Genomic DNA, 25,656 nt, shown 5'->3' on the forward strand with positions numbered 1-25,656 from the left:
TTTCATACCGCAGCTGGACACCCCAATCAGACTGCAATTTTCGCAAATTCTGGCTTGCGTGCCAAATTTCACAACATTCCCAATATCCCAAGCACCTCCTTTTTGCGACGAAACACATAAAATAATAATAATTAAAGCTGCGAGCAGCGATGGGCGGGCCCTCGCAATATGCACGTCGGGGTGCCGGCGGGACTCCGGCCTGCGCGGCCGAGAACGTCCGCGACCGTCGGACGGCGCGAGGACTCTGGCTGATGCTGCCATTTAGTTCTGTGACCGTCAGACACTGCATGCAGGTTTAGAGCATGGCCCCAATATACTTTTATTTAAGTCCATATGTGATACATGTTCCCACCAAATTTCATACATCTAGGTCAAACGTACTGCGAGGGCTCCTTCGTCGAAGTTTTGTAGGGGGCGCTATTGAGCCGATTTGCCACTCTGAACCAATAAAATCATATTCCCTAACTACATTTCGGCCTTGTAATCTACTTGCCAAGTTTGCTTATGTTTCGAGCATTTTTAGCCTCTCAAAATGACCTTCGTTGTTAACGGCGAAGACTGCATCGCCACGGCAACGGCGTTCGACGTAACATCAAAAGCTTCGTGATCTGGCATTATGAACTTCTTGTATTTGTGTGGAAGAAATTTGATATTGATTTGATTTACCTACTAAGAGAAACAAGCCAAAGTATAAAGACTTTAACTTCCTGTTACCAGTAGGTGGCGCTATGACTATGATTCAAAATTGGCCTGCAGATGTCTTCAGGCCTGGAGTCTAATCAAACACGTGAAATCTGGTAAAGATCTGATGATGTGGAGTCGAGTTACATCAGTTTATTCGTTCATGGCGAAGGATTGAAATTCGCCGAGCCGCCACGTCGCCGCCCTTCAGTAACTTCTTACAATCTTCACAATGAAGCATTATCAAGGTCTTAAGGCTTGTTTGACAACATTTGAGAGGGATCTGATTAATCTGTGAGGAGCAGGATGTCAAAGTACACAGCGTACAACTTCCGGTTGCCACTAGGTGGCGCTATCACTATGATTCTAAATTATCATATAGATGTGTTCCGGGTCAGGATGTTATGACATATGAGAGATTTTGAGCAGATTCGACAATGTACGGCCGAGTTACAACAACTTCCTGTTTCGTGGCGAATGGTGTTTCTTTGACGCCACGCCACGGCCACATCGTTCGATAACTTTTTGATCTTTGAGTAACTTTTCACTGCCAAGGTCTCAAGAGCAGACTAGCCGAATCTGAAGTCAATCGGGTCAAATCTCTGGGAGGAGTTCGTTAAAGTATGACGCCTTGAAACGGTCAAAAAACGTCATAAAAGCAAAAATGGCCGACTTCCTGTTTGGTTTAGACAAAACGGCCAAGAGGATTTTTTGTGCGTCTCATCACGTTCCACATACCGACCAAATTTCATACAGCTGGGTGAATCCTGATGTTGGGGCTACTCAATAGGGGGCGCTAGCGAGCCAATATTTCATACCGTAGCTGGACACCCCAATCAGACTGCAATTTTCGCAAATTCTGGCTTGCGTGAAAAATTTCACAGACTTCCCAATATCCCAAGCACCTCCTTTTTGCGACGAAACACTAAAAATAATAATAATAATAATAATAATAATAAACATTCGAAATTCAATAGGTCCTCCGCTCCGACTACGTCGGTGCTCGGGCCCTAATAAGAATAATAAACATTCGAAATTCAATAGGTCCTCCGCTCCGACTACGTCGGTGCTCGGGCCCTAATTAAAGCTGCGAGCAGCGATGGGCGGGCCCTCGCAATATGCACGTCGGGGTGCCGGCGGGGCTCCGGCCTGCGCGGCCGAGAACGTCCGCGACCGTCGGACGGCGCGAGGACTCTGGTTGATGCTGCCATTCAGTTCCGTGACCGTCAGACACTGCATGCAGGTTCAGAGCATGGCCCCAATATACTTTTATTTAAGTCCATATGTGATACATGTTCCTACCAAATTTCATACATCTAGGTGAAACGTACTGCGAGGGCTGCTTCGTTGAAATTTTGTAGGGGGCGCTATTGAGCCGATTTGCCACTCTGAACCAATAAAATCATATTATACAACTACATTTTGGCCTTTAAATGTGTATGCCAAGTTTGCTTATGTTTCGAGCATTTTTAGCCTCCCAAAATGACCTTCGTTGTTAACGGCGAAGACTGCATCGCCACGGCAACGGCGTTCGACGAAACATCAAAGCTTCATGATCTGGCATTATGAACTATTTGTGTGGAACAAATTTGATATTGATTTGATTTACCTACTAAGAGAAACAAGCCAAAGTATCAAGACTTTAACTTCCTGTTACCAGTAGGTGGCGCTATGACTATGATTCAAAATTGGCCTGCATATGTCTTCAGGCCTGGAGTCTAATCAAACACGTGAAATCTGGTAAAGATCTGATGATGTGGAGTCGAGTTACATCAGTTTATTCGTTCATGGCGAAGGATCGAAATTCCGTCGCCACGGCAACAGCTTTTCACGAAACAACAAGCTTTGAGTAACTTTTCATCACAAAGGTCTTTAGACTGTACCGACCAAATTTGAAGTTGATCTGATGAATTCCCTAGGAGGAGTTCGTTAAAGTGCAGCGCCTGGAAATGACAAAAACGACATGAGAAATTCATAAAAAATGCAAAATGGCTGACTTCCGGTTGGGTTTAGAGCATAGCCCCAAGAGACTTTTATTGAAGTCCATATGCGATACATGTTCCTACCACATTTCATACATCTAGGTCAAACGTACTGCGAGGGCTGCTTCGTCGAAATTTTGTAGGGGGCGCTATTGAGCCGATTTGCCACTCTGAACCAATAAAATCAGATTCTGTAACTACATTTCGGCCTTGTAATCTACTTGCCAAGTTTGCTTATGTTTCGAGCATTTTTAGCCTCTCAAAATGACCTTCGTTGTTCACGGCGAAGACTGCATCGCCACGGCAACGGCGTTCGACGAAACATCAAAAGCTTCATGATCTGGCATTATGAACTTCTTGTATTTGTGTGGAACAAATTTGATATTGATTTGATTTACCTACTAAGAGAAACAAGCCAAAGTATAAAGACTTTAACTTCCTGTTACCAGTAGGTGGCGCTATGACTATGATTCGAAATTGGCCTGCAGATGTCTTCAGGCCTGGAGTCTAATCAAGCATGTGAAATCTGGTAAAGATCTGATGATGTGGAGTCGAGATACATCAGTTTATTCGTTCATGGCGAAGGATCGAAATTCGCCGAGCCGCCACGTCGCCGCCCTTCAGTAACTTCTTACAATTTTCACAATGAAGCATTATCAAGGTCTTAAGGCTTGTATGACAACATTTGAGAGGGATCTGATTAATCTGTTAGGAGCAGGATGTCAAAGTACGCAGCGTACAACTTCCGGTTGCCACTAGGTGGCGCTATCAGTTTGATTCAAAATTATCATATAGATGTGTTCCGGGTCAGGATGTTATGACATATGAGAGACTTTGAGCAGATTCGACAATGTACGGCCGAGTTACAACAACTTCCTGTTTCGTGGCGAATGGTGTTTCTTTGACGCCACGCCACGGCCACATAGTTCGACAACTTTTTGATCTTTGAGTAACTTTTCACTGCCAAGGTCTCAAGAGCAGACTAGCCGAATCTGAAGTCAATCGGCTCAAATCTCTGGGAGGAGTTCGTTAAAGTATGACGCCTTGAAACGGTCAAAAAACGTCATAAAAGTAAAAATGGCCGACTTCCTGTTTGGTTTAGAGAAAACGTCCAAGAGGATTTTTTGTGCGTCTCATCACGTTCCACATACCTACCAACTTTCATACAGCTGGGTGAATCCTGATGTTGGGGCTACTCAATAGGGGGCGCTAGCGAGCCAATATTTCATACCGCAGCTGGACACCCCAATCAGACTGCAATTTTCGCAAATTCTGGCTTGCGTGCCAAATTTCACAACATTCCCAATATCCCAAGCACCTCATTTTTGCCATGAAAGCGGAAGAAGAAGAAGAAGAATAATAATAATAATTAAAGCTGCGAGCAGCGATGGGCGGGCCCTCGCAATATGCACGTCGGGGTGCCGGCGGGACTCCGGCCTGCGCGGCCGAGAACGTCCGCGACCGTCGGACGGCGCGAGGACTCTGGCTGATGCTGCCATTTAGTTCTGTGACCGTCAGACACTGCATGCAGGTTTAGAGCATGGCCCCAATATACTTTTATTTAAGTCCATATGTGATACATGTTCCCACCAAATTCCATACATCTAGGTCAAACGTACTGCGAGGGCTGCTTCGTCTAAATTTTGTAGGGGGCGCTATTGAGCCGATTTGCCACTCTGAACCAGTAAAATCATATTCCCTAACTACATTTCGGCCTTGTAATCTACTTGCCAAGTTTGCTTATGTTTCGAGCATTTTTAGCCTCTCAAAATGACCTTCGTTGTTAACGGCGAAGACTGCATCGCCACGGCAACGGCGTTCGACGAAACATCAAAAGCTTCATGATCTGGCATTATGAACTATTTGTGTGGAACAAATTTGATATTGATTTGATTTACCTACTAAGAGAAACAAGCCAAAGTATCAAGACTTTAACTTCCTGTTACCAGTAGGTGGCGCTATGACTATGATTCAAAATTGGCCTGCATATGTCTTCAGGCCTGGAGTCTAATCAAACACGTGAAATCTGGTAAAGATCTGATGATGTGGAGTCGAGTTACATCAGTTTATTCGTTCATGGCGAAGGATCGAAATTCCGTCGCCACGGCAACAGCTTTTCACGAAACAACAAACTTTGAGTAACTTTTCATCACAAAGGTCTTTAGACTGTACCGACCAAATTTGAAGTTGATCTGATGAATTCCCTAGGAGGAGTTTGTTAAAGTGCAGCGCCTGGAAATGACAAAAACGACATGAGAAATTCATAACAAATGCAAAATGGCTGACTTCCGGTTGGGTTTAGAGCATAGCCCCAAGAGACTTTTATTGAAGTCCATATGCGATACATGTTCCTACCACATTTCATACATCTAGGTCAAACGTACTGCGAGGGCTGCTTCGTCGAAATTTTGTAGGGGGCGCTATTGAGCCGATTTGGCACTCTGAACCAATAAAATCAGATTCTGTAACTACATTTCGGCCTTGTAATCTACTTGCCAAGTTTGCTTATGTTTCGAGCATTTTTAGCCTCTCAAAATGACCTTCGTTGTTAACGGCGAAGACTGCATCGCCACGGCAACGGCGTTCGACGAAACATCAAAAGCTTCATGATCTGGCATTATGAACTTCTTGTATTTGTGTGGAAGAAATTTGATATTGATTTGATTTACCTACTAAGAGAAACAAGCCAAAGTATAAAGACTTTAACTTCCTGTTACCAGTAGGTGGCGCTATGACTATGATTCAAAATTGGCCTGCATATGTCTTCAGGCCTGGAGTCTAATCAAACACGTGAAATCTGGCAAAGATCTGATGATGTGGAGTCGAGTTACATCAGTTTATTCGTTCATGGCGAAGGATCGGAATTCGCCGAGCCGCCACGTCGCCGCCCTTCAGTAACTTCTTACAATCTTCACAACGAAGCATTATCAAGGTCTTAAGGCGTGTTTGACAACATTTGAGAGGGATCTAATTAATCTGTGAGGAGCAGGATGTCAAAGTACGCAGCGTACAACTTCCGGTTGCCACTAGGTGGCGCTATCACTATGATTCTAAATTATCATATAGATGTGTTCCGGGTCAGGATGTTATGACATATGAGAGATTTGGAGCAGATTCGACAATGTACGGCCGAGTTACAACAACTTCCTGTTTCGTGGCGAATGGTGTTTCTTTGACGCCACGCCACGGCCACATAGTTCGATAACTTTTTGATCTTTGAGTAACTTTTCACTGCCAAGGTCTCAAGAGCAGACTCGCCGAATCTGAAGTCAATCGGGTCAAATCTCTGGGAGGAGTTCGTTAAAGTATGACGCCTTGAAACGGTCAAAAACCGTCATAAAAGTAAAAATGGCCGACTTCCTGTTTGGTTTTGAGAAAACTTCCAAGAGGATTTTTGGTGCGTCTCATCACGTTCCACATAACTACCAACTTTCATACAGCTGGGTGAAACCTGATGTTGGGGCTACTCAATAGGGGGCGCTAGCGAGCCAATATTTCATACCGCAGCTGGACACCCCAATCAGACTGCAATTTTCGCAAATTCTGGCTTGCGTGCCAAATTTCACAAACGTCCCAATATCCCAAGCACCTCCTTTTTGCGACGAAACACTAAAAATAATAATAATAATTAAAGCTGCGAGCAGCGATGGGCGGGCCCTCGCAATATGCACGTCGGGGTGCCGGCGGGACTCCGGCCTGCGCGGCCGAGAACGTCCGCGACCGTCGGACGCCGCGAGGACTCTGGTTGATGCTGCCATTTAGTTCTGTGACCGTCAGACACTGCATGCAGGTTCAGAGCATGGCGCCAAGAGACTTTTATTTACGTCCATATGTGATACATGTTCCTACCACATTTCATACATCTAGGTAAAACGTACTGCGAGGGCTGCTTCGTGGAAATTTTGTAGGGGGCGCTATTGAGCCGATTTGCCACTCTGAACCAATAAAATCATATTCCCTAACTGCATTTCGGCCTTGTAATCTACTTGCCAAGTTTGCTTATGTTTCGAGCATTTTTAGCCTCTCAAAATGACCTTCGTTGTTAACGGCGAAGACTGCATCGCCACGGCAACGGCGTTCGACGAAACATCAAAAGCTTCATGATCTGGCATTATGAACTATTTGTGTGGAACAAATTTGATATTGATTTGATTTACCTACTAAGAGAAACAAGCCAAAGTATCAAGACTTTAACTTCCTGTTACTAGTAGGTGGCGCTATGACTATGATTCAAAATTGGCCTGCATATGTCTTCAGGCCTGGAGTCTAATCAAACATGTGAAATCTGGTAAAGATCTGATGATGTGGAGTCGAGTTACATCAGTTTATTCGTTCATGGCGAAGGATCGAAATTCCGTCGCCACGGCAACAGCTTTTCACGAAACAACAAGCTTTGAGTAACTTTTCATCACAAAGGTCTTTAGACTGTACCGACCAAATTTGAAGTTGATCTGATGAATTCCCTAGGAGGAGTTCGTTAAAGTGCAGCGCCTGGAAATGACAAAAACGGCATGAGAAATTCATAAAAAATGCAAAATGGCTGACTTCCGGTTGGGTTTAGAGCATAGCCCCAAGAGACTTTTATTGAAGTCCATATGCGATACATGTTCCTACCAAATTTCATACATCTAGGTGAAACGTACTGCGAGGGCTGCTTCGTTGAAATTTTGTAGGGGGCGCTATTGAGCCGATGTGCCACTCTGAACCAATAAAATCATATTCCATAACTACATTTCGGCCTTGTAATCTACTTGCCAAGTTTGCTTATGTTTCGAGCATTTTTAGCCTCTCAAAATGACCTTCGTTGTTCACGGCGAAGACTGCATCGCCACGGCAACGTCGTTCGACGAAACATCAAAATCTTCATGATCTGGCATTATGAACTTCTTGTATTTGTGTGGAAGAAATTTGATATTGATTTGATTTACCTACTAAGAGAAACAAGCCAAAGTATAAAGACTTTAACTTCCTGTTACCAGTAGGTGGCACTATGACTATGATTCAAAATTGGCCTGCAGATGTCTTCAGGCCTGGAGTCTAATCAAGCATGTGCAATCTGGTAAAGATCTGATGATGTGGAGTCGAGATACATCAGTTTATTCGTTCATGGCGAAGGATCGAAATTCGCCGAGCCGCCACGTCGCCGCCCTTCAGTAACTTCTTGCAATCTTCACAACGAAGCATTATCAAGGTCTTAAGGCTTGTTTGACAACATTTGAGAGGGATGTGATTAATCTGTGAGGAGCAGGATGTCAAAGTACGCAGCGTACAACTTCCGGTTGCCACTAGGTGGCGCTATCAGTTTGATTCACAATTATCATACAGATGTGTTCCGGGTCAGGATGTTATGACATATGAGAGATTTTGAGCAGATTCGACAATGTACGGCCGAGTTACAACAACTTCCTGTTTCGTGGCGAATGGTGTTTCTTTGACGCCACGCCACGGCCACATAGTTCGATAACTTTTTGATCTTTGAGTAACTTTTCACTGCCAAGGTCTCAAGAGCAGACTAGCCGAATCTGAAGTCAATCGGGTCAAATCTCTGGGAGGAGTTCGTTAAAGTATGACGCCTTGAAACGGTCAAAAAACGTCATAAAAGCAAAAATGGCCGACTTCCTGTTTGGTTTAGAGAAAACGGCCAAGAGGATTTTTTGTGCGTCTCATCACGTTCCACATACCTACCAAATTTCATACAGCTGGGTGAATCCTGATGTTGGGGCTACTCAATAGGGGGCGCTAGCGAGCCAATATTTCATACCGCAGCTGGACACCCCAATCAGACTGCAATTTTCGCAAATTCTGGCTTGCGTGCCAAATTTCACAGACTTCCCAATATCCCAAGCACCTCCTTTTTGCCATCAAACTGGTAAAATAATAATAAGAATAATAATAATAAACATTCGAAATTCAATAGGTCCTCCGCTCCGACTACGTCGGTGCTCGGGCCCTAATAAGAAGAATAATAAACATTCGAAATTCAATAGGTCCTCCGCTCCGACTACGTCGGTGCTCGGGCCCTAATTAAAGCTGCGAGCAGCGATGAGCGGGCCCTCGCAATATGCACGTCGGGGTGCATGCACGTCGGGGTGCCGGCGGGACTCCGGCCTGCGCGGCCGAGAACGTCAGCGACCGTCGGACGGCGCGAGGACTCTGGTTGATGCTGTCATTCAGTTCCGTGACCGTCAGACACTGCATGCAGGTTCAGAGCATGGCCCCAAGAGACTTTTATTGAAGTCCATATGTGATACATGTTCTTACCAAATTTCATACATCTAGGTGAAACGTACTGCGAGGGCTGCTTCGTTGAAATTTTGTAGGGGGCGCTATTGAGCCAATTTGCCACTCTGAACCAATAAAATCATATTATACAACTACATTTTGGGCTTTAAATGTGTATGTCAAGTTTGCTTATGTTTCGAGCATTTTTAGCCTCTCAAAATGACCTTCGTTGTTCACGGCGAAGACTGCATCGCCACGGCAACGGCGTTCAACGAAACATCAAAAACTTCATGATCTGGCATTATGAACTTCTTGTATTTGTGTGGAACAAATTTGATATTGATTTGATTTACCTACTGAGAGAAACAAGCCAAAGTATCAAGACTTTAACTTCCTGTTACCAGTAGGTGGCGCTATGACTATGATTCAAAATTGGCCTGCATATGTCTTCAGGCCTGGAGTCTAATCAAACACGTGAAATCTGGTAAAGATCTGATGATGTGGAGTCGAGTTACATCAGTTTATTCGTTTATGGCGAAGGATCGAAATTCCGTCGCCACGGCAACAGCTTTTCACGAAACAACAAGCTTTGAGTAACTTTTCATCACAAAGGTCTTTAGACTGTACCGACCAAATTTGAAGTTGATCTGATGAATTCCCTAGGAGGAGTTCGTTAAAGTGCAGCGCCTGGAAATGACAAAAACGACATGAGAAATTCATAAAAAATGCAAAATGGCTGACTTCCGGTTGGGTTTAGAGCATAGCCCCAAGAGACTTTTATTGAAGTCCATATGCGATACATGTTCCTACCACATTTCATACATCTAGGTCAAACGTACTGCGAGGGCTGCTTCGTCGAAATTTTGTAGGGGGCGCTATTGAGCCGATTTGGCACTCTGAACCAATAAAATCAGATTCTGTAACTACATTTCGGCCTTGTAATCTACTTGCCAAGTTTGCTTATGTTTCGAGCATTTTTAGCCTCTCAAAATGACCTTCGTTGTTAACGGCGAAGACTGCATCGCCACGGCAACGGCGTTCGACGAAACATCAAAAGCTTCATGATCTGGCATTATGAACTTCTTGTATTTGTGTGGAACAAATTTGATATTGATTTGATTTACCTACTAAGAGAAACAAGCCAAAGTATAAAGACTTTAACTTCCTGTTACCAGTAGGTGGCGCTATGACTATGATTCGAAATTGGCCTGCAGATGTCTTCAGGCCTGGAGTCTAATCAAGCATGTGAAATCTGGTAAAGATCTGATGATGTGGAGTCGAGATACATCAGTTTATTCGTTCATGGCGAAGGATCGAAATTCGCCGAGCCGCCACGTCGCCGCCCTTCAGTAACTTCTTACAATTTTCACAATGAAGCATTATCAAGGTCTTAAGGCTTGTATGACAACATTTGAGAGGGATCTGATTAATCTGTTAGGAGCAGGATGTCAAAGTACGCAGCGTACAACTTCCGGTTGCCACTAGGTGGCGCTATCACTATGATTCTAAATTATCATACAGATGTGTTCCGGGTCAGGATGTTATGACATATGAGAGATTTGGAGCAGATTCGACAATGTACGGCCGAGTTACAACAACTTCCTGTTTCGTGGCGAATAGTGTTTCTTTGACGCCACGCCACGGCCACATAGTTCGATAACTTTTTGATCTTTGAGTAACTTTTCACTGCCAAGGTCTCAAGAGCAGACTAGCCGAATCTGAAGTCAATCGGGCCAAATCTCTGGGAGGAGTTCGTTAAAGTATGACGCCTTGAAACGGCCAAAAAACGTCATAAAAGTAAAAATGGCCGACTTCCTGTTTGGTTTAGAGAAAACGTCCAAGAGGATTTTTTGTGCGTCTCATCACGTTCCACATACCTACCAACTTTCATACAGCTGGGTGAAACCTGATGTTGGGGCTACTCAATAGGGGGCGCTAGCGAGCCAATATTTCATACCGCAGCTGGACACCCCAATCAGACTGCAATTTTCGCAAATTCTGGCTTGCGTGCCAAATTTCACAACATTCCCAATATCCCAAGCACCTCCTTTTTGCGACGAAAGACTAAGAATAATAATAAGAAGAATAAACATTACGGTTTCAATAGGTCCTCCGCTCCGACTACGTCGGTGCTCGGGCCCTAATTAAAGCTGCGAGCAGCGATGAGCGGGCCCTCGCTATATGCACGTCGGGGTGCATGCACGTCGGAGTGCCGGCGGGACTCCGGCCTGCGCGGCCGAGAACGTCCGCGACCGTCGGACGGCGCGAGGACTCTGGCTGATGCTGCCATTCAGTTCTGTGACCGTCAGACACTGCATGCAGGTTTAGAGCATGGCCCCAATATACTTTTATTGAAGTCCATATGTGATACATGTTCCTACCAAATTTCATACATCTAGGTGAAACGTACTGCGAGGGCTGCTTCGTTGAAATTTTGTAGGGGGCGCTATTGAGCCGATTTGCCACTCTGAACCAATAAAATCATATTCCATAACTACATTTCGGCCTTGTAATCTACTTGCCAAGTTAGGTTATGTTTCAAGCATTTTTAGCCTCTCAAAATGACCTTCGTTGTTAACGGCGAAGAATGCGTCGCCACGGCAACAGCTTTTCACGAAACAACAAGCTTTGAGTAACTTTTCATCACAAAGGTCTTTAGACTGTACCGACCAAATTTGAAGTTGATCTGATTAATTCCCTAGGAGGAGTTCGTTAAAGTGCAGCGCCTGGAAATGACAAAAACGACACTAAAAATTCATAAGAAATGCAAAATGGCTGACTTCCGGTTGGGTTTAGAGCATAACCCCAAGAGACTTTTATTGAAGTCCATATGTGATACATGTTCCTACCACATTTTAATACATCTAGGTCAAACGTACTGCGAGGGCTGCTTCGTCAAAATTTTGTAGGGGGCGCTATTGAGCCGATTTGCCACTCTGAACCAATACAATCATATTCCGTAACTACATTTCGGCCTTGAAATCTACTTGCCAAGTTTGCTTATGTTTCGAGCATTTTTAGCCTCTCAAAATGACCTTCGTTGTTCACGGCGAAGACTGCATCGCCACGGCAACGGCGTTCGACGAAACATCAAAATCTTCATGATCTGGCATTATGAACTTCTTGTATTTGTGTGGAAGAAATTTGATATTGATTTGATTTACCTACTAAGAGAAACAAGCCAAAGTATAAAGACTTTAACTTCCTGTTACCAGTAGGTGGCGCTATGACTATGATTCAAAATTGGCCTGCAGATGTCTTCAGGCCTGGAGTCTAATCAAGCATGTGCAATCTGGTAAAGATCTGATGATGTGGAGTCGAGATACATCAGTTTATTCGTTCATGGCGAAGGATCGAAATTCGCCGAGCCGCCACGTCGCCGCCCTTCAGTAACTTCTTGCAATCTTCACAACGAAGCATTATCAAGGTCTTAAGGCTTGTTTGACAACATTTGAGAGGGATCTGATTAATCTGTGAGGAGCAGGATGTCAAAGTACGCAGCGTACAACTTCCGGTTGCCACTAGGTGGCGCTATCACTATGGTTCTAAATTATCATATAGATGTGTTCCGGGTCAGGATGTTATGACATATGAGAGATTTTGAGCAGATTCGACAATGTACAGCCGAGTTACAACAACTTCCTGTTTCGTGGCGAATGGTGTTTCTTTGACGCCACGCCACGGCCACATAGTTCGATAACTTTTTGATCTTTGAGTAACTTTTCACTGCCAAGGTCTCAAGAGCAGACTAGCCGAATCTGAAGTCAATCGGGTCAAATCTCTGGGAGGAGTTCGTTAAAGTATGACGCCTTGAAATGGTCAAAAAACGTCATAAAAGCAAAAATGGCCGACTTCCTGTTTGGTTTAGACAAAACGGCCAAGAGGATTTTTTGTGCGTCTCATCACGTTCCACATACCGACCAAATTTCATACAGCTGGGTGAATCCTGATGTTGGGGCTACTCAATAGGGGGCGCTAGCGAGCCAATATTTCATACCGCAGCTGGACACCCCAATCAGACTGCAATTTTCGCAAATTCTGGCTTGCGTGCCAAATTTCACAACATTCCCAATATCCCAAGCACCTCCTTTTTGCGACGAAACACTAAAAATAAGAATAATTAAAGCTGCGAGCAGCGATGAGCGGGCCCTCGCAATATGCACGTCGGGGTGCATGCACGTCGGGGTGCCGGCAGGACTCCGGCCTGCGCGGCCGAGAACGTCCGCGACCGTCGGACGGCGTGAGGACTCTGGTTGATGCTGTCATTTAGTTCTGTGACCGTCAGACACTGCATGCAGGTTCAGAGCATGGCCCCAATATACTTTTATTTAAGTCCATATGTGATACATGTTCCTACCAAATTTCATACATCTAGGTGAAACGTACTGCGATGGCTGCTTCGTTGAAATTTTGTAGGGGGCGCTATTGAGCCGATTTGCCACTCTGAACCAATAAAATCATATTATACAACTACATTTTGGGCTTTAAATGTGTATGCCAAGTTTGCTTATGTTTCGAGCATTTTTAGCCTGTCAAAATGACCTTCGTTGTTAACGGCGAAGACTGCATCGCCACGGCAACGGCGTTCGACGAAACATCAAAAGCTTCATGATCTGGCATTATGAACTTCTTGTATTTGTGTGGAAGAAATTTGATATTGATTTGATTTACCTACTAAGAGAAACAAGCCAAAGTATAAAGACTTTAACTTCCTGTTACCAGTAGGTGGCGCTATGACTATGATTCAAAATTGGCCTGGATATGTCTTCAGGCCTGGAGTCTAATCAAACACGTGAAATCTGGCAAAGATCTGATGATGTGGAGTCGAGTTACATCAGTTTATTCGTTCATGGCGAAGGATCGAAATTCGCCGAGCCGCCACGTCGCCGCCCTTCAGTAACTTCTTACAATCTTCACAACGAAGCATTATCAAGGTCTTAAGGCTTGTTTGACAACATTTGAGAGGGATCTGATTAATCTGTGAGGAGCAGGATGTCAAAGTACGCAGCGTACAACTTCCGGTTGCCACTAGGTGGCGCTATCACTATGATTCTAAATGATCATATAGATGTGTTCCGGGTCAGGATGTTATGACATATGAGAGATTTTGAGCAGATTCGACAATGTACGGCCGAGTTACAACAACTTCCTGTTTCGTGGCGAATGGTGTTTCTTTGACGCCACGCCACGGCCACATAGTTCGATAACTTTTTGATCTTTGAGTAACTTTTCATTGCCAAGGTCTCAAGAGCAGACTAGCCGAATCTGAAGTCAATCGGGTCAAATCTCTGGGAGGAGTTCGTTAAAGTATGACGCCTTGAAACGGTCAAAAAACGTCATAAAAGTAAAAATGGCCGACTTCCTGTTTGGTTTAGAGAAAACGTCCAAGAGGATTTTTTGTGCGTCTCATCACGTTCCACATACCTACCAACTTTCATACAGCTGGGTGAAACCTGATGTCGGGGCTACTCAATAGGGGGCGCTAGCGAGCCAATATTTCATACCGCAGCTGGACACCCCAATCAGACTGCAATTTTCGCAAATTCTGGCTTGCGTGCCAAATTTCACAAACTTCCCAATATCCCAAGCACCTCCTTTTTGCGACGAAACACATAAAATAATAAGAATAATTAAAGCTGCGAGCAGCGATGAGCGGGCCCTCGCAATATGCACGTCGGGGTGCATGCACGTCGGGGTGCCGGCGGGACTCCGGCCTGCGCGGCCGAGAACGTCCGCGACTGTCGGACGGCGCGAGGACTCTGGTTGATGCTGTCATTCAGTTCCGTGACCGTCAGACACTGCATGCAGGTTCAGAGCATGGCCCCAATATACTTTTATTTAAGTCCATATGTGATACATGTTCCTACCAAATTTCATACATCTAGGTGAAACGTACTGCGAGGGCTGCTTCGTTGAAATTTTGTAGGGGGCGCTATTGAGCCGATTTGCCACTCTGAACCAATAAAATCATATTATACAACTACATTTTGGGCTTTAAATGTGTATGCCAAGTTTGCTTATGTTTCGAGCATTTTTTGCCTCTCAAAATGACCTTCGTTGTTAACGGCGAAGACTGCATCGCCACGGCAACGGCGTTCGACGAAACATCAAAAGCTTCATGATCTGGCATTATGAACTATTTGTGTGGAACAAATTTGATATTGATTTGATTTACCTACTAAGAGAAACAAGCCAAAGTATCAAGACTTTAACTTCCTGTTACCAGTAGGTGGCGCTATGACTATGATTCAAAATTGGCCTGCATATGTCTTCAGGCCTGGAGTCTAATCAAACACGTGAAATCTGGTAAAGATCTGATGATGTGGAGTCGAGTTACATCAGTTTATTCGTTCATGGCGAAGGATCGAAATTCCGTCGCCACGGCAACAGCTTTTCACGAAACAACAAGCTTTGAGTAACTTTTCATCACAAAGGTCTTTAGACTGTACCGACCAAATTTGAAGTTGATCTGATTAATTCCCTAGGAGGAGTTCGTTAAAGTGCAGCGCCTGGAAATGACAAAAACGACATGAGAAATTCATAAAAAATGCAAAATGGCTGACTTCCGGTTGGGTTTAGAGCATGGCCCCAAGAGACTTTTATTGAAGTTCTTATGCGATACATGTTCCTACCACATTTCATACATCTAGGTCAAACGTACTGCGAGGGCTGCTTCGTTGAAATTTTGTAGGGGGCGCTATTGAGCCGATTTGCCACTCTGAACCAATAAAATCATATTCCATAACTACATTTCGGCCTTGTAATCTACTTGCCAAGTTTGCTTATGTTTCGAGCATTTTTAGCCTCTCAAAATGACCTTCGTTGTTCACGGCGAAGACTGCATCGCCACGGCAACGGCGTTCGACGAAACATCAAAATCTTCATGATCTGGCATTATGAACTTCTTGTATTTGTGTGGAAGAAATTTGATATTGATTTGATTTACCTACTAAGAGAAACAAGCCAAAGTATAAAGACTTTAACTTCCTGTTACCAGTAGGTGGCGCTATGACTATGATTCAAAATTGGCCTGCAGATGTCTTCAGGCCTGGAGTCTAATCAAGCATGTGCAATCTGGTAAAGATCTGATGATGTGGAGTCGAGATACATCAGTTTATTCGTTCATGGCGAAGGATCGAAATTCGCCGAGCCGCCACGTCGCCGCCCTTCAGTAACTTCTTGCAATCTTCACAATGAAGCATTATCAAGGTCTTAAGGCTTGTTTGACAAGATTTGAGAGGGATCTGATGAATCTGTGAGGAGCAGGATGTCAAAGTACGCAGCGTACAACTTCCGGTTGCCACTAGGTGGCGCTATCACTATGATTCTAAATTATCATACAGATGTGTTCCCGGTCAGGATGTTATGACATATGAGAGATTTGGAGCAGATTCGACAATGTACGGCCGAGTTACAACAACTTCCTGTTTCGTGGCGAATAGTGTTTCTTTGACGCCACGCCACGGCCACATAGTTCCATCACTTTTTGATCTTTGAGTAACTTTTCACTGCCAAGGTCTCAAGAGCAGACTAGCCGAATCTGAAGTCAATCGGGTCAAATCTCTGGGAGGAGTTCGTTAAAGTATGACGCCTTGAAACGGCCAAAAGACGTCATAAAAGTAAAAATGCCCGACTTCCTGTTTGGTTTAGAGAAAACTTCCAAGAGGATTTTTGGTGCGACTCATCACGTTCCACATACCTACCAACTTTCATACAGCTGGGTGAAACCTGATGTTGGGGCTACTCAATAGGGGGCGCTAGCGAGCCAATATTTCATACCGCAGCTGGGCACCCCAAGCAGACTGCAATTTTCGCAAATTCTGGCTTGCGTGCCAAATTTCACAAAATTCCCAATATCCCAAGCACCTCCTTTTTGCGACGAAACACATAAAATAATAATAATAAGAATAAGAATAATAATAATAAACATTCGAAATTCAATAGGTCCTCCGCTCCGACTACGTCGGTGCTCGGGCCCTAATAATAATAAACATAGCGGTTTCAATAGGTCCTCCGCTCCGACTACGTCGGTGCTCGGGCCCTAATAAGAATAATAAACATTCGAAATTCAATAGGTCCTCCGCTCCGACTACGTCGGTGCTCGGGCCCTAATAAACATTCGAAATTCAATAGGTCCTCCGCTCCGACTACGTCGGTGCTCGGGCCCTAATAATAAACATTCGAAATTCAATAGGTCCTCCGCTCCGACTACGTCGGTGCTCGGGCCCTAATTAAAGCTGCGAGCAGCGATGAGCGGGCCCTCGCAATATGCACGTCGGGGTGCATGCACGTCGGGGTGCCGGCGGGACTCCGGCCTGCGCGGCCGAGAACGTCCGCGACCGTCGGACGGCGCGAGGACTCTGGCTGATGCTGCCATTCAGTTCTGTGACCGTCAGACACTGCATGCACGTTTAGAGCATGGCCCCAATATACTTTTATTTAAGTCCATATGTGATACATGTTCCCACCAAATTTCATACATCTAGGTCAAACGTACTGCGAGGGCTGCTTCGTCGAAATTTTGTAGGGGGCGCTATTGAGCCGATTTGCCACTCTGAACCAATAAAATCATATTCCCTAACTACATTTCGGCCTTGTAATCTACTTGCCAAGTTTGCTTATGTTTCGAGCATTTTTAGCCTGTCAAAATGTCCTTCGTTGTGTCAAGAAGAGTTGAGCCCACAGAGCTGCCTCGAAAACATGCATACACGATCAGGGGAAGGTCAGGATATAAAAAGCATATAATCAGAAATCAATAGTTAAAGTGTAAACTAAAGATAAAGTGTATGATCGTTACATAACAAATGTTTAATACATAGAGTGATTTAACAAATGTAAACCTGATAATAATATGTGTATCTGAGTATAGTGCAGTCTGAGTGTAGAAAGTACGGAGAAAGAGGAAGTAAGCAGGGTGTTGGCTTCAAGGGATGGGGAAATAATGATGGTTGAGAAGAAAAGACACAAAGCACAATAATGATGAAGGATGAGATCAATAATCATTTTATAAGCAAATGTGTACTAACCAAACCGATTTAACAAATGTAAAAACTGATTAACAAATGTTCTGTGTGACCGGAGCTGCGATGTAAGAAAAGTGCTTGTCAGGATGACTTGCAGAAATTAGGAGAAGACTGTTGCAAGAGATGAGTCAGAGGCAGGAAGCCTGGACTTATATGGACATGTTCGAACCCAACATCCTTTCCAGAGGGTGGGGGGGATGAGAGCATGTATTGAGCAGGAGGGGGGCTAACAGCCCAAATGATGAATAAAAGAAGTGGTTTGCTTGCTGCAAGCTGGGATTTCAACACGCGTGCTGTCCAAATGCACCAGATGAGAAGATACGGACGATTGCAACTGATGTATTGAGGACTTCGTCTCTGTTCACGGAAAGAACACCGCTGTTCGTGGACAAGAAGATTTAAAGACGGAGGTTTTCCTCTCCCCACTGCTCGACTCTTAACATCTGGACAACAGAGAAGATGCAGCAGCCCGAGAAAGACTTTGTACTGAGTTTTGTGGACTGTTGGACGAACTCCGTTGCAGAGCAGGAGGAGACCGAGGGTCTGGCCGGACCTTCGCTCCTAACAACTCCAAAAGAACCTTTTCATCGCACCATTGAACATCCAGCTCCAACCGAGCCGTCTCGGCGACTAAAACTAATGAGTATAATCAGAGAAGAAAATTAAATTAACGAATCAAGTGTAGTGACATTTTATGTGAGCTGTAGCTTTAACCCTTGCAAACTAACCAAATATAACCTGCAATAAATATCTAATCTGCATTTAAAGTAAATTTCTCAAGTGCATTCATTTGCTCAAGTAGTAAAAAGTTCCTCGTGACAGTAAAAAGTTAAAGCTATTGTATGTCTAACAACTGAGTTCTGAAAGGTTATCCTAATGACAGAATCCACTTAACAATCCCTTACGGTTTTAGCAAGAATTAATCCTAGCCGTTAAAACCTAACCTGGCATTTACCAAGAGCACGGATCCATAAGAGGGAAGCTGCCATAACCGACGCGACTGGTAGGAGCGCCCGGGGTCAGGGTGGCCCCTCGACCGAGTGCACTCAGACCGGAGGAAGCAGGGTAGACGTCGGGAGTAACGGCAGTTAGAAGAGCCAGGCGAGTTCCCTCGCCAGAACACCAGCTCGAGAATCTTTTAATAGAGAGCTGAGTCAGTAATTAGCCCCGTATCGGGCCAGAAGTACCCAGGATCTAACACGTGGCGCCCATAACGTGGGGCTCGACGGAAAAGGAGTACGTTGAGTCCAAAAGAAGAACCCCGGCAGCCGAGAGAGGCTGTCGTTCGTGTACGAAAAGACCTGAGGTGAGGCGTTGGGTAGAAAGTAAAGCTGCCCAAGCCACGAAGAAGTCCGATGGCGAGACATCCACGCATCGAAGCTGTGTGTGGTATTTACAAGCCAGCACAGGAGAAGCCGCAGGCGACGGGGAGCATCGACCAGACTCGCCCGACCTGTAGAGGGGCCAGAGCCTGATCCCATCCCTTCCTCAACGCGCGACGAGAGGCTTTGGGAGGAAGGCGACTCGAGACAACAAAGACAAAGACAAAGTCCAAGATGCAAGTGCAGCAGAACGGACCAGATGTTCCAGGGACCGGCCGGCAGACGGAGGCGACCCAGCGGGACGAGCCAGCGGCCCAGATGAAGGAATCGCCACCGGACGGCAGAGAGGACCCGATGGCGACGAAGGCAGCCCACAGACGACGACTCAGCAGGACGTGCCAGCGACATCGACCCAGGACCCGGCAGCAGACGGCAGCGAGGACCAGGAGGAGGACGACGCTGGAGCACGCAGAGCGGCATCGGGAGGACCGACGCTGGATAAAGACGACAGAGGCAACGTCCCACATCAGGTCATCCTGTACGGAAGAGGATGGACCACCTGGGACGCTGCCATCCAACAACACCTAACCGACCTACATCAAGAAGAAAGTAGGGCGTCGGTTAAAGGAGAAGTAGAACAGCAGTGCAAAGAGAAGGGTGAAAAGAGCTAGAGTCATAACTGATAGTTATTACTGTGCTCAGGCCCTTAACGAAGACCTGTCCATATGGGAGGAAAATGGGTTTGAGAGCGCTAAAAGTAAAAAAGTGGCTCATCAAGACCTATGGAGAAAAATAGCCGAATTACGGCTAAGCATGGAGCTCGAAGTGGTGCACCAGAGGGCCCACACGCGAGAAGAAATTCACTGGCAAGGAAACGAAGAAGTGGATCGTTTCGTCCAGATGACACAAATTGTCTTTGTTGGGATCGAGAAGTGGGAAGATTTGCCCAAAGGAAGGGTAGTCCCAGAAGAGAGCGTGGAGGAGGTGGTGCAGGCAGTGCATGGCGCACTAGGATTTGCAGGCACCGTTCCAACGCAAAGGGAACTGGAAAAGCAGCGACTCTGGATTCCTGAAATAGAAGTCCGCAGAATCCTAAAAAAACTGTGAGTTGTGTGGTCGATACAACGCAGGAAGGAGAGGACAAAGGGAGGGGAGGACTCACCATTAAGAAAAGAGGAATCCAAGGAGTGGGGCAGCTGAAGCCGGTTCCGTACTAGGAGAAAACCAGGAACTCAAAAATGGCCACCCACATACAAGCTTTACCACCCTTTGTCAGAGTGGCCAATGTCAAAGGGGTGGTTAACATGAGAAGGAGCACTACGGGGCTCTGGGCAGGAAGAGCCCTGAGGAAGTTGGGTTATGCAAGAAGTGATTTCTCTCCGGAGAAAAAAGAAGTGTTGCAATGGAGAGAAATTAAGAATGACTGTGTGGTCTGCCTGCTGCCGACCACCCTAGCCGTTGCATGGCAGGGACCCGGAGACCAGAAACCACTCCGGGTCACAGGAAAAAGAAAAGAGTTTAACCGCATGCGCCATAAACCGGTGAAGGTTATGGATGCATGCATATGCGGTACATGCCGTGTGGAGAAGTTAACAAGGTTAACCTTCATCACCGAGTGGTGATCGACAGCTGGGAGCAGGCATCAGGACCGTCTTCACCAGAGGACGACGTGCTCGTCATCACTGCCCTGGCCGACGAAAACTTCCTGTGAGATTCCTACTAGCTAAGGCGAGGCAGCCTGTGACCTCAAGAAGGGGATGTCAAGAAGAGTTGAGCCCACAGAGCTGCCTCGAAAACATGCATACACGATCAGGGGAAGGTCAGGATATAAAAAGCATATAATCAGAAATCAATAGTTAAAGTGTAAACTAAAGATAAAGTGTATGATCGTTACATAACAAATGTTTAATACATAGAGTGATTTAACAAATGTAAACCTGATAATAATATGTGTATCTGAGTATAGTGCAGTCTGAGTGTAGAAAGTACGGAGAAAGAGGAAGTAAGCAGGGTGTTGGCTTCAAGGGATGGGGAAATAATGATGGTTGAGAAGAAAAGACACAAAGCACAATAATGATGAAGGATGAGATCAATAATCATTTTATAAGCAAATGTGTACTAACCAAACCGATTTAACAAATGTAAAAACTGATTAACAAATGTTCTGTGTGACCGGAGCTGCGATGTAAGAAAAGTGCTTGTCAGGATGACTTGCAGAAATTAGGAGAAGACTGTTGCAAGAGATGAGTCAGAGGCAGGAAGCCTGGACTTATATGGACATGTTCGAACCCAACATCCTTTCCAGAGGGTGGGGGGGATGAGAGCATGTATTGAGCAGGAGGGGGGCTAACAGCCCAAATGATGAATAAAAGAAGTGGTTTGCTTGCTGCAAGCTGGGATTTCAACACGCGTGCTGTCCAAATGCACCAGATGAGAAGATACGGACGATTGCAACTGATGTATTGAGGACTTCGTCTCTGTTCACGGAAAGAACACCGCTGTTCGTGGACAAGAAGATTTAAAGACGGAGGTTTTCCTCTCCCCACTGCTCGACTCTTAACATCTGGACAACAGAGAAGATGCAGCAGCCCGAGAAAGACTTTGTACTGAGTTTTGTGGACTGTTGGACGAACTCCGTTGCAGAGCAGGAGGAGACCGAGGGTCTGGCCGGACCTTCGCTCCTAACAACTCCAAAAGAACCTTTTCATCGCACCATTGAACATCCAGCTCCAACCGAGCCGTCTCGGCGACTAAAACTAATGAGTATAATCAGAGAAGAAAATTAAATTAACGAATCAAGTGTAGTGACATTTTATGTGAGCTGTAGCTTTAACCCTTGCAAACTAACCAAATATAACCTGCAATAAATATCTAATCTGCATTTAAAGTAAATTTCTCAAGTGCATTCATTTGCTCAAGTAGTAAAAAGTTCCTCGTGACAGTAAAAAGTTAAAGCTATTGTATGTCTAACAACTGAGTTCTGAAAGGTTATCCTAATGACAGAATCCACTTAACAATCCCTTACGGTTTTAGCAAGAATTAATCCTAGCCGTTAAAACCTAACCTGGCATTTACCAAGAGCACGGATCCATAAGAGGGAAGCTGCCATAACCGACGCGACTGGTAGGAGCGCCCGGGGTCAGGGTGGCCCCTCGACCGAGTGCACTCAGACCGGAGGAAGCAGGGTAGACGTCGGGAGTAACGGCAGTTAGAAGAGCCAGGCGAGTTCCCTCGCCAGAACACCAGCTCGAGAATCTTTTAATAGAGAGCTGAGTCAGTAATTAGCCCCGTATCGGGCCAGAAGTACCCAGGATCTAACAGTTGTTAACGGCGAAGACTGCATCGCCACGGCAACAGCGTTCGACGAAACATCAAAAACTTCATGATCTGGCATTATGAACTTCTTGTATTTGTGTGGAACAAATTTGATATTGATTTGATTTACCTACTGAGAGAAACAAGCCAAAGTATCAAGACTTTAACTTCCTGTTACCAGTAGGTGGCGCTATGACTATGATTCAAAATTGGCCTGCAGATGTCTTCAGGCCTGGAGTCTAATCAAACACGTGAAATCTGGTAAAGATCTGATGATGTGGAGTCAAGATACATCAGTTTATTCGTTCATGGCGAAGGATCGAAATTCGCCGAGCCGCCACGTCGCCGCCCTTCAGTAACTTCTTACAATCTTCACAATGAAGCATTATCAAGGTCTTAAGGCTTGTTTGACAAGATTTGAGAGGGATCTGATGAATCTGTGAGGAGCAGGATGTCAAAGTACGAAGCGTACAACTTCCGGTTGCCACTAGGTGGCGCTATCAGTTTGATTCAAAATTATCATACAGATGTGTTCCGGGTCAGGATGTTATGACATATGAGAGATTTTGAGCAGATTCGACAATGTACGGCCGAGTTACAACAACTTCCTGTTTCGTGGCGAATGGTGTTTCTTTGACGCCACGCCACGGCCACATAGTTCGATAACTTTTTGATCTTTGAGTAACTTTTCACTGGCAAGGTCTCAAGAGCAGACTCGCCGAATCTGAAGTCAATCGGGTCAAATCTCTGGGAGGAGTTCGTTAAAGTATGACGCCTTGAAACGGTCAAAAAACGTCATAAAAGCAAAAATGGCCGACTTCCTGTTTGGTTTAGAGAAAACGGCCAAGAGGATTTTTTGTGCGTCTCATCACGTTCCACATACCTACCAACTTTCATACAGCTGGGTGAAACCTGATGTTGGGGCTACTCAATAGGGGGCGCTAGCGAGCCAATATTTCATACCGCAGCTGGGCACCCCAATCAGACTGCAATTTTCGCAAATTCTGGCTTGCTTGCCAAATTTCACAAACTTCCCAATATCCCAAGCACCTCCTTTTTGCGACGAAACACATAAAATAATAATAATAATTAAAGCTGCGAGCAGCGATGGGCGGGCCCTCGCAATATGCACGTCGGGGTGCCGGCGGGACTCCGGCCTGCGCGGCCGAGAACGTCCGCGACCGTCGGACGGCGCGAGGACTCTGGCTGATGCTGCCATTTAGTTCTGTGACCGTCAGACACTGCATGCAGGTTTAGAGCATGGCCCCAATATACTTTTATTTAAGTCCATATGTGATACATGTTCCCACCAAATTTCATACAGCTAGGTCAAACGTACTGCGAGGGCTCCTTCGTCGAAATTTTGTAGGGGGCGCTATTGAGCCGATTTGCCACTCTGAACCAATAAAATCATATTCCCTAACTACATTTCGGCCTTGTAATCTACTTGCCAAGTTTGCTTATGTTTCGAGCATGTTTAGCCTGTCAAAATGACCTTCGTTGTTAACGGCGAAGACTGCATCGCCACGGCAACGGCGTTCGACGAAACATCAAAAACTTCATGATCTGGCATTATGAACTTCTTGTATTTGTGTGGAACAAATTTGATATTGATTTGATTTACCTACTGAGAGAAACAAGCCAAAGTATCAAGACTTTAACTTCCTGTTACCAGTAGGTGGCGCTATGACTATGATTCAAAATTGGCCTGCAGATGTCTTCAGGCCTGGAGTCTAATCAAGCATGTGAAATCTGGTAAAGATCTGATGATGTGGAGTCGAGATACATCAGTTTATTCGTTCATGGCGAAGGATCGAAATTCGCCGAGCCGCCACGTCGCCGCCCTTCAGTAACTTCTTACAATCTTCACAATGAAGCATTATCAAGGTCTTAAGGCTTGTTTGACAACATTTGAGAGGGATCTGATTAATCTGTGAGGAGCAGGATGTCAAAGTACGCAGCGTACAACTTCCGGTTGCCACTAGGTGGCGCTATCACTATGATTCTAAATTATCATATAGATGTGTTCCGGGTCAGGATCTTATGACATATGAGAGATTTGGAGCAGATTCGACAATGTACGGCCAAGTTACAACAACTTCCTGTTTCGTGGCGAATGGTGTTTCTTTGACGCCACGCCACGGCCACATAGTTCGATAACTTTTTGATCTTTGAGTAACTTTTCACTGTCAAGGTCTCAAGAGCAGACTCGCCGAATCTGAAGTCAATCGGGTCAAATCTCTGGGAGGAGTTCGTTAAAGTATGACGCCTTGAAACGGTCAAAAAACGTCATAAAAGCAAAAATGGCCGACTTCCTGTTTGGTTTAGAGAAAACGGGCAAGAGGATTTTTGGTGCGTCTCATCACGTTCCACATAACTACCAACTTTCATACAGCTGGGTGAATCCTGATGTCGGGGCTACTCAATAGGGGGCGCTAGCGAGCCAATATTTCATACTGCAGCTGGACACCCCAATCAGACTGCAATTTTCGCAAATTCTGGCTTGCGTGCCAAATTTCACAACATTCCCAATATCCCAAGCACCTCCTTTTTGCGACGAAAGACTAAGAATAATAATAATTAAAGCTGCGAGCAGCGATGGGCGGGCCCTCGCAATATGCACGTCGGGGTGCCGGCGGGACTCCGGCCTGCGCGGCCGAGAACGTCCGCGACCGTCGGACGGCGCGAGGACTCTGGCTGATGCTGCCATTTAGTTCTGTGACCGTCAGACACTGCATGCAGGTTTAGAGCATGGCCCCAATATACTTTTATTTAAGTCCATATGTGATACATGTTCCCACCAAATTTCATACAGCTAGGTCAAACGTACTGCGAGGGCTCCTTCGTCGAAATTTTGTAGGGGGCGCTATTGAGCCGATTTGCCACTCTGAACCAATAAAATCATATTCCCTAACTACATTTCGGCCTTGTAATCTACTTGCCAAGTTTGCTTATGTTTCGAGCATGTTTAGCCTGTCAAAATGACCTTCGTTGTTAACGGCGAAGACTGCATCGCCACGGCAACGGCGTTCGACGAAACATCAAAAACTTCATGATCTGGCATTATGAACTTCTTGTATTTGTGTGGAACAAATTTGATATTGATTTGAT

This window comes from Melanostigma gelatinosum (assembly GCF_949748355.1).
Source record: "Melanostigma gelatinosum genome assembly, chromosome: 1".
Classification (NCBI taxonomy): domain Eukaryota; kingdom Metazoa; phylum Chordata; class Actinopteri; order Perciformes; family Zoarcidae; genus Melanostigma; species Melanostigma gelatinosum.